Consider the following 10,104-nt stretch of genomic DNA (forward strand, 5'->3'; position numbering starts at 1 on the left):
ATATATATATATATATATATATACACACATATGTGTATGTATATATATATTATATTTCTCTATTTTCCTATCGACCAAAATGCGTGTGTGCTTGTGTGTGTATGTGCGTGTGTGTGTGTGTGTGTCTGTCTGTCTGTCTGTCTGTGTCTGTGTCTGTGTCTGTGTGCGCACGGGCGCGCGCGCGTGTTTCTGTGTGTGTATACTAGATAAAAATATCTCACACATGTCATTAGCTTCGAAATATGATAGAAAGAGGAAATGCAAAATTTCTTTTGGAATTATATAATTCCAAAATATATTACTACACACAAATTGTTTCGAAATACAATCCAAAGTACATTATTGCATGCGAGGAAGAAATGATAACGGTTCACTGACAACAAATGCCTGATGATCGCAATAGGAAAATTTTCTCTGAGTGAATACTCATTTCGATATACAAGAACTCATAACCAGCATGCACTATTCCCGTTCTATACCAATATGTAAAAAAAAATAAAAAAAGAAAAGAATAAAACAAAAGTAAAATAACTGAAAAGAAACATTTTCATTTTATCTAGAATGTTAAGCCAGGTTTAAATCGATGATTGATTATGACAATTTCTTTTTATTGAATACAAACATCAGAGAAAAAAATATATATGTCTACTTCTCTTTGAATACTAAAAGGACATAACTTTGCATTTCATTTTACTTAATGAGTAACCGAGGTGTGATATATTATATATCTCTGCGATATACAACACAGTATCTTAACTGAAGGCTATCAGCAAGACATTACACTATCTGATAATAGAAATGTGACGTGAATGTAATAATGTACTTGGAAATAGATAATATATTCTGACGTGATTTGATTGTAATAATGTACTTTAACTTACTCAATTACAAAACATAAAAAATTATGTCCTTTCTTCACGATTATTTTTCTGCAAACGTACACACGGAAAACTCATACAACATACACACGCTCTCTTGCGCTTGGTTGTATATATGTATGTATGCATATATATTGTGTGTATATTGTACGTTCTAATAATCTGAAACTTAATTTCCAGTTTTGCATATTTTTCATATAGGTTTGTAGCTGACCCAGAATGGTTAAACATCCTCTTCATATTCATTTCTTAACTTTTTTTCTAATATAATGCTATTTTGGGGGCCATTGCTCTCATCAAATGGCCAAAGAATGTAAATCTTTGACAATCAATACTTCCACTATAAAGTCATTTCATTTGTAGTATTGATCTATTTGATTCTGTCACGTCTATGATAGTTTCAGTAATGTTTCCCAGTACTACGTTTTACATGAACCCTATTTTGTTACCGACCTATAGCATCCATTCATCATTATACGAGATGCTACGGGTATGTTTACAATATTTCACTAGTTCTTTCGGATTCGAATGCTTTTCACAATTTTCCATAATCCATTACAAGTCATTTTCTGCGTCTCCTTTCAAGCGTGTACCCAAATGAAAAAGAAAAAAAAATAGGCATCTACTGTGTCCAATGTCAGATTAGTTTCTACTCAGCCTTTGCAGTTCTTTATCTTAGCTTTTCTAGCATCCTTCTCAGACTGTGTTCATTCCCACGAATAAGGTTTCGGCAACCGCAGATTGTTCACTGCTTGTCCTGCTAGATTAACACCTCCAGTCTCACCAAAATCTGTTTTGTACATGAAATTTCTGCTGTACATTTTGAAAAGCATAATGCAAAGTGTGCAACCTTGACCAAGACCTTCCTTATTGTAAACTATTTGGTATCTCAATTTTCTCTCTTGTTTTAGCTTCTTATTCCGAATAAAAGTTTCGTATCATATAGGGCTAAATACTTTTATAAACCCATTTCCCATTTCCAAGAGCTGTGTTTATAGTGGTTGGTGATCTACGCGCTCAAAACGTATCTGTAATCACTGAAAAATATGTGTTGTTGTTGAGCGTATTCGAGCTTGTGTTAGGAGACTTTTCATAGATTTGTGCTGTCTCTTGCTTTTTATAATTGTGTGTGTTTGGAGGGTTAAGTTCATTTCTGTGGTACTTTTTTTAGCAGGGGAATGTTTTGAAGGATGGCATCGAAGGCTTCATTGTTAAGAGGGTTGTATGTGGAAATGTACGGTAGGGCTTTTTGTTCTAAGACCTTCTTTAATTTGGGATGTCTGAGGTCGTGGATGCTGAGTTGAAGGGCTCGTTGAAAGCATGTGTCAATTAGTGCAGATGGGTAGTTCCTGGTGGTGAGAGTATCCTTTAATTCATGTAGTCGAGTGTCCCTGGTGCTTGCATTAGAAACTATAGTACATATCCTTTTTGCTAGGTTGAAGGGGATATTCAATCTGGTGTGTCTTGGGTGGCATGAATCGAACGGTCGGCATTGCTTTGAGTCTGTGGGTTTATAGTATATATATGTTTCTATTACGTTGATATATTTCTCAATAAAGATGTCGAGGAAGGGAAGTTGTTTGTTTTTCAGAATCATAATCTTCGTATTTTTCCGCATATTTTGAAAAAAAAAAAAAAAAAAAAAAAAAAAACTTTCTGAAAAGTGTGAAAAATAAAGGAAATAGAGATGGTCATGTAGAAATGTCGATTTTTGCCAATGTTTTGCAGATTCGTATTCCCCGTAGCCGAAAAGGGGGGTTTGTGTCGAAAAAAAAAATTAAGGGTGGTTTTTGGGGGGTAGAACGGGCGGAAGTCTTGCCCCAGTTTCTCTTGCTTAGATCATCCTCACTTGCAGACATCCGTAGCTTTCTGCGCCAGTGCAGTATCCGTTTAACTCGCTGCTTTCAAATTGATACGTCACTCGTCTGTCATGGGGAATCTTTTCTGTCAAACTGAATTTTCAACTCAGAACTAGAAAGCGAGGAATGATTTGTTACTTTTCCAGCAACATCCTTCTGAGATTACTGAGTTAAACCAGACTACAGTATATACTTGAAGGAACATAGACTAAAGAATTTATAACAACCACGTTATTACTTCCCACCAGGCCAGCCCTGATGTAGCTAAACTATTATCGAAGGTGTTCTAGGTTTGACATTACGATTTTATTCTTTACCGAGGAATAGAGCCTGTCGTGTCTAGATTGCTAGACACGTTAGAATATCAAACAATATTTTACAGTACATTGTTAAGAGTCATTATACTCTAAGTTTAGATTCTGTCAAAATTGACTTTGCTTTTCATTCTTCTGGAGACGATTAAATACGCAGGAATTTCAACCATGTTTCGTGGTCTGCTACCACAACAGCTCCTTTATAGGATCCAGTTAGCTCAAGACATCATCAGGAGGAACCACGTCCGGTTTCGGCCCCTACTCCTCTACCGTTTTGACGTGGCGGGGCCCCTCCTTTCGGAGGTGTCTTCAGCTCTGGTGTTGGGTGCATGTCTTCTTTCACTGTTTGTGACTGTTCTAATTCAACTGTGGAATGTCCCTCGCTATGGTTATTTTCCAGAAGGTTCTGGCCACACGTCTTACGGTTCATCAACCCTCGTTGTTGAATTACTTTCTTCTGACATACCTTCCCTTGGTGGATTAGGATTCAGTTAGCACAAGACATTATCAGGAGGAACCACGTCCGGTTTCGGCCCCTACTCCTCTACCGTTTTGACGTGGCGGGGCCCCTCCTTTCGGAGGTGTCTTCAGCTCTGGTGTTGGGTGCATGTCTTCTTTCTTCTATTCCCTGGCCTCTTCGATGCAGCATTAACGAGTGTCAGCGTCATGCTGATGACGAAAATCGCGTTTCTCCCCCCACCCCCACCATCCAGAAATTATTAATAAAGAAGATAATTTTTAAATGCTAATAAAGAAGTTACTAACATTTAAAGTCATGCAACTTTAGCCAGTCGAGAGTCTCTATTTCACGGTATATTGTGTTGATGTTCACAAACTTTTACAAGCCCTCTCAACGTGCTAGAAACAACAGCTACATTTTTCTGAAACTACATCATAACATCTAAAACACACAAAAGACGAAAGATTGTGCCCCAGCACTGTTTATTTTCTCGCTTAAGGCAGGTTTAAGTGCTTTCTATATGTTGAATTTTATTCATAACATTTAACTTAAGGTCAGTTTCTAGGTATGTAAACTTTAATCGAATTCACGACCCTCGAAATACTTACTGTGTACCACAGCTCAAAATTCTTTTCTACTTTAGGCACAAGGCCCAACATTTGGGGGGAGGGGGCCAGTCGATTAGATCGACCACATTACGCAACTTAATTTATCGACCCCGAAAGGATAAATGGCAAAGTCGACCTCGGCGGAATTTGAACACGGAAAGTAGAGACTGACGAAACACATCTAAGCCTTTCACCCGGCATGCTAACGTTTCTTATTTCTTCATTGCCCACAAAGGACTAAACAAACGGATTAAGCCGATTACATCGACCCCAGTGCGTAACTGGTACTTAATTTATCGACTCCGAAAGGATGAAAGCAAAGTCGACCTCGGCAGAATTTGAATCCAGAACGTAACGGCAGACGAAATACCGCTAAGCACTTCACCCGGCGTGCTAACGTTTCTTATTTCTTTTACTGCTCACAAGGGGCTACACACAGAGAGGACAAACAAGGATATACAAACGGATTAAGTCGATTATATCGACCCCAGTGCGTAACTGGTACTTATTTAATCGACCCCGAAGGATGAAAGACAAAGTCGACCGCGACGGAATTTGAACTCAGAACGTAGCGGCAGACGAAATACTGGTAAACATTTCGCCCGGCGTGCTAACGTTTCTGCCAGCTCGCCGCCTTCACCACAGATCAATATTAAATATACTTTCTCTTTTCTTATGATAAAGTTGTAAACACAGTTACCTGTTTCAATTTCGTTTACAGTTTTCGTGGGCTGCGATTTCTATGAAAGATTTACATCCAAGGAGATTAACTTTAATTCAAATGTGAATAACACACAAGTAGAAAGCACTTGGGCCTGTCTCGATGAGGGAGGGGAATAAACGGTACTGTGGTACAATGATTTGTCATTTGTGTTTTTTTAGACGTTATGACATAGTTTAAGGAAAGTTTGCTGCTATTTCTAGTAAGTCAAGAGACCATGTAAACGTTTCCTGTGTGCTTATCGTCATGGCAATGTAGATAAATAAGCATAAACGATAATAACTACAGACCTTTTTGATTGGCTACGATTTCAAAATTTTAAATGCGTGTAAATTCTTACAAGCATTTGATAATAATTTCTAGAAACAATGAATGTGATTTTCGTCCACAGTATGCAAAACTACTCCAGAATTAGAATGATCCGGTGAAAATTTGAAAAAAATTAAAGTGGATGGAAGAAATTGAACAAGATCCACAAAACACACCCTATCAAGCTAAAATAGGATGCATTGAATGATGTTGCCCAATACGCTATCTGGAAGAGAATATACGATGGTCACGGTTGGTAGGCCTTTGATAATAAGTCTGCTTTATCAGACCTGAGCTAGGGAACTAAATAACACTGAAAATGATATGCACATACAGACATCTGCCATCTTTTTGTCATTCAATGTGTCTAAGAGCCCCGCCCTCGTTCTAAACAATTCAGTCGACTAACCCACTGCTCATATAACAACAAGAGGTGTAGATTGTTAGACAGAATTTCAAATTGTAGGAATGTGACAGTTATTGTGTTGCTGGTCTTGTCTTTATTGATGATGACAACGACGACGATGATGATGATAGTTATGATAATGATACGGTTGATGATGATGTTGATGATGGCAGCAGGACGATGGACAGAGCTGACAACCTAACGAAAGGAAGTTTGTGGACGGATACGCGGATGGACAATGCCGTATCTATGGCTGTATAAGTAACCGTGTATGTTCCTGTGTGTGTATGTACATGTATATATAATGAATATACACAAATACATGTATATATTACACATGCATACATCTATCTATCTATATATGTGCATGCGTTTGTGAGAATGTATGCGTGTGTGTGCATGCGTGTTTATATAGAGGTGCGTGTGTCCATTTAATTATTGGCAAAAAAAAAAAGAGTTGTCATTCTGCAACATTTAGAAAATCAATTATGTCGGTCACATAATAGGAAAAACAAGTTTCCGGAACGAATTTCTTGTTGCCACTATTTCACTTATCTTTTATTTTCTCTTTACTTTTCCGAATGTTTTCGATATTTTGTTGCTTTTCTTGCTATTATATATATAGCTTTCGTTTCTCCTAAATATATCCAGCGTTTCGGTCAATGAGCGATGTAATAACATGGCAATATCTAAGACAGACGTTCTCTGAATTTTTCAACGATATGTCAATCAAACCTGCCATTGTTGCTATTCCTTTTCCTAATAAAACTACAAAAGCATAAACGATGATGACGATGACGATGTTGATGATAACAACGATTCTGGACGGCAGAAATTGTAAGTACGATCTATAAAATACACTGTATATAATGCCAAATTTCTGCGTTCAAATCTCGTTGACATTGATAGATATTTTGTTAGTTAGCGGCTTGAGTTGATACAAATGTCTCGGTCCTTACATCACAAAACCTGCCTTAGGGACAAGAGAACCTTTTAAATATCAACAACAGTAATAACAAGTGAAGGCGCATGCTTAGTGGTGAGAGCGTCAGTATAACAACCATGAGATAGTGAGTTCGATTCCTAGATGGGGCCTTATGTTGTGTTCTTGAGCAAGACACTTACTTTATTTTACGTTGCTCTAGTTCACTAAGCTGTAGAAATGAATTACCACATCACTACTGTCAAGCTTTATCGGGTTATACCGTTCCCTTAGATAAAATCGGTGGCGTAGAGAGGGGAGGCTAGTAAGTATGGGCGACTGCTGGTCTTCCAAAAGTAACCTTGCCCAGACTTGTACCTCGCAAGGGAGCTTTCTATGTGCAATCCCATAGTCATTCATGACCAAAGGGGGCCTTTACCTTTATCGTAATAACAATAAAAATAATTTCATTCTTAATAATAACCTTCGATTTGGATAAACACATGTGTGCACAGACTAAGTGGCCCGGCATAAATATTGTGTATAAATAGTCAATGTGGTTTTCGAAAAATATTGGAAAATTGACAAGAGCTGATTGATTAAATAAGAATAAATATAAAATTTCAAGAAAGAAACTTTCTCTTGTGAATATGGAGATTCAACTTAACAAGCAAGAATCTAATTACACCAAGCAAAAAAGGGTCAGATGAAAACAAAAGAAAAGATTTAAAAAAACTATAGAATATAGTTAAAGACAAAACTAGAATATCTTTGAAGTCATGTGGTTTCAAAACCAGTAAAAGTACTTGTTATTCTGAGTATTATGTAAAATGCCATAAAGAAACATTTTAAATCTAAAGAAAGATTCACAGCTTTACACAACCCAAAACATAGCAAAGACTTTGAACTGAGTAACCCAACTGATACATAGTTTATGTTTTAAACAAAAGCCTACTAATAATATAAAGGCCTTCAAAATAAACAGTAACACTAAAACAGCAAAAGTCACTCTAACACAAAATACATATAACACATGAATATCTTCCTGGCTCAATAAAGTCAATGTTATACATGTCTTTTTTATTATTACGTTTTTATGCTAATTCTATAGTTTCACGAAGCTTAGCTTCAAGAGCGGCGAAAACTCGTGTGAAACTATAGAATTAGCATAAAAAATAATAATAAAGAATTCTAACAAGGGCACGAAACCACAAACATTCGGAGATCATTTAATGATTTCAATCTCCACACTATGTGAGTGGTACTTCCAATCCTAAAAAGTTAGACGCCCAATGAATTCCTACAGAATTTGATGCAAAGCGTGTAAATATACGCGCCTAAATATAATAAAGCATTTGTGTCTGACTTTCAACTAATTCAGAAAATAATATAAATTCTAATTTTGGAACAAGTTCACCCTCTAAGCCTTAAGTCACACATGTTAAGCTATATGTCAATATATTCCAGTTCTTAGACACTTAGATTGGTGAAAGCAAATTAATTACGGATCGATTAGCAGTTAAGTGACCTATTCTTTTGTACTTCCGGCGTTCCCGATGTTTGCGGTGCTTAACTCCCTGCTTTAACCTTAATTTTCAATTTCAAAACATTTTCTGTGCTTAGTAGCAGATAACAGCTTCCTGGAATCGTGCAGTCGACTTATTCGCCCAATTACGATGTTGGTTCGCATTCTGCTGACTCAGAAATGATGTACTTGTTGAGAGTATTGGAATAGGAATGTAACCCTGTGAACCAAAACTGGAGCAATGAAGTTTTGTAGAATTTTGCTTTCAGAAACAGCACCTGCAACAGAATTAGTTAATTTCAAAACTAATCTATTTTTACATGACACTGAAGTATATTTAATTACTGATTAATTCATCACTAATTTGACAAATACTTTCAGGGTTGTTTCGCTCATGGGAACTGAATTATCTCAGAAACGTACATGACGCCGAACAATTTAAAATTCTATTAATCATTGACATATACTTTTTGATTACAATATAGTTATAGTAAATTTCTTAAGTTGTAGGCATTTAGTACACTAACTTACGTTTTAGTAATCATTGTTGATATATTGTTGATTTAAATTGTTAAAACTAATATAATGTATATTGATAAACAGTCAGCTTCATAAAAATTCTTAAGAAATCGATAAGGCGCCAGATGTAATAAAATAGCTTGCAGTACCGAGTACCAGCTCTTTACCTTTACTTTGTTTTCGTTCAAGTCCAGCTGAGCTCAGCCTTCCAAGACTATCCTTTCAGAGTTGATTAAAAGAAAGTATTTGTCAATTAAATCAGCAATATTATTCTCACGTCACATGCGGAGGCCTTGACATAATTTATATTAAATCAGCATTTTAGTTGTCATTGGAACGAAAGAATAAGACAGGCGTCAGAGGAAGCCTTATAGCATAATACTTATAATACTTTTCAATTCTCGATATTCTTAGACCAAATTCTATCAAAAACCAACTTTACAATTTTGTTTTGTCACATGTAATAAACTGTAACAAAGTAACTGGTACTTTATGTAATAAACTACCAGTTATGTAATGTACTTCTCAAGTAAGTACGCAGTTGTAGCTTGTACCAATGTATTTGAGGAAGAGGACTTACAAAATCCGAGAGAGAGAAAGAGAGAGGTTAAACCTATTAACTCTAATGTTGCAGTTCCAAATCAAAGTTAAAGCTGCTCCCACAAACAACAATAAGAAATGAATGAAAGCCACGACATTTAATTTTGGATAATTAATAAAGCAGTGGTTTTGGGTTATCTCTCACATCAGCAGCAAACTGCATTTATGTTATAGCTAGTTATTTTGCTTTATTTCTTTTACAAGACCGCTGTATTATTTATTTAGTTATTCATTTATACTTATTCATGCAATTATGGTTTTGCTTTTACCATTTTATTTGTCTCTATAATGTCTAAGAATTCCCATGTAATTTCTGTCACAGTGACAAACTGGATTACGACAAAAGCACCATCAACCTGACTTTCATTCCTTTTCCCCCATTCTTTTCCTATTATCCCATTCATTCATTTACACATTTTCTCTAAAACACATCTTATCACTTACACAATAGCATTCAGTCCCTCAATCAAGAACTTCCGTCCAAAATATGCATACTTACGTTCACGCACACTTGCGCATGCGCTACACAAAAGCAAAAACAAACGTGGGTGTACAAATTATTATAACCCACAATTCCCCTTACCACATATGATTCTCATGCTTGCTGTAATATCCTACCTTGGTGGACACATTACTGTCTTACCCAATTTAGATACGTGTCGGCCGACCAGCAACCGACAACCCAATCCGTGTATGAATATATATACATAGATACTTCCAAACACACGCACATACACACATACATATACATACATACATACATACATATATAGACACACACACACACACACACACACATATATGTATGTATCTGTATGTTTATATATCTGTGTGTGTGCTTGTGTCTACATATGTAATATATGTATGCATATATGTATACATACATATATATACAGGTATACAGATTATAATTATATATATATTTATATATATGTATACGTATATATATATATATATATATATATATATATATATATATATAT

Source organism: Octopus bimaculoides, chromosome 2 (genome assembly GCF_001194135.2).
Source record: "Octopus bimaculoides isolate UCB-OBI-ISO-001 chromosome 2, ASM119413v2, whole genome shotgun sequence".
Taxonomy (NCBI): Eukaryota; Metazoa; Mollusca; class Cephalopoda; order Octopoda; family Octopodidae; genus Octopus; species Octopus bimaculoides.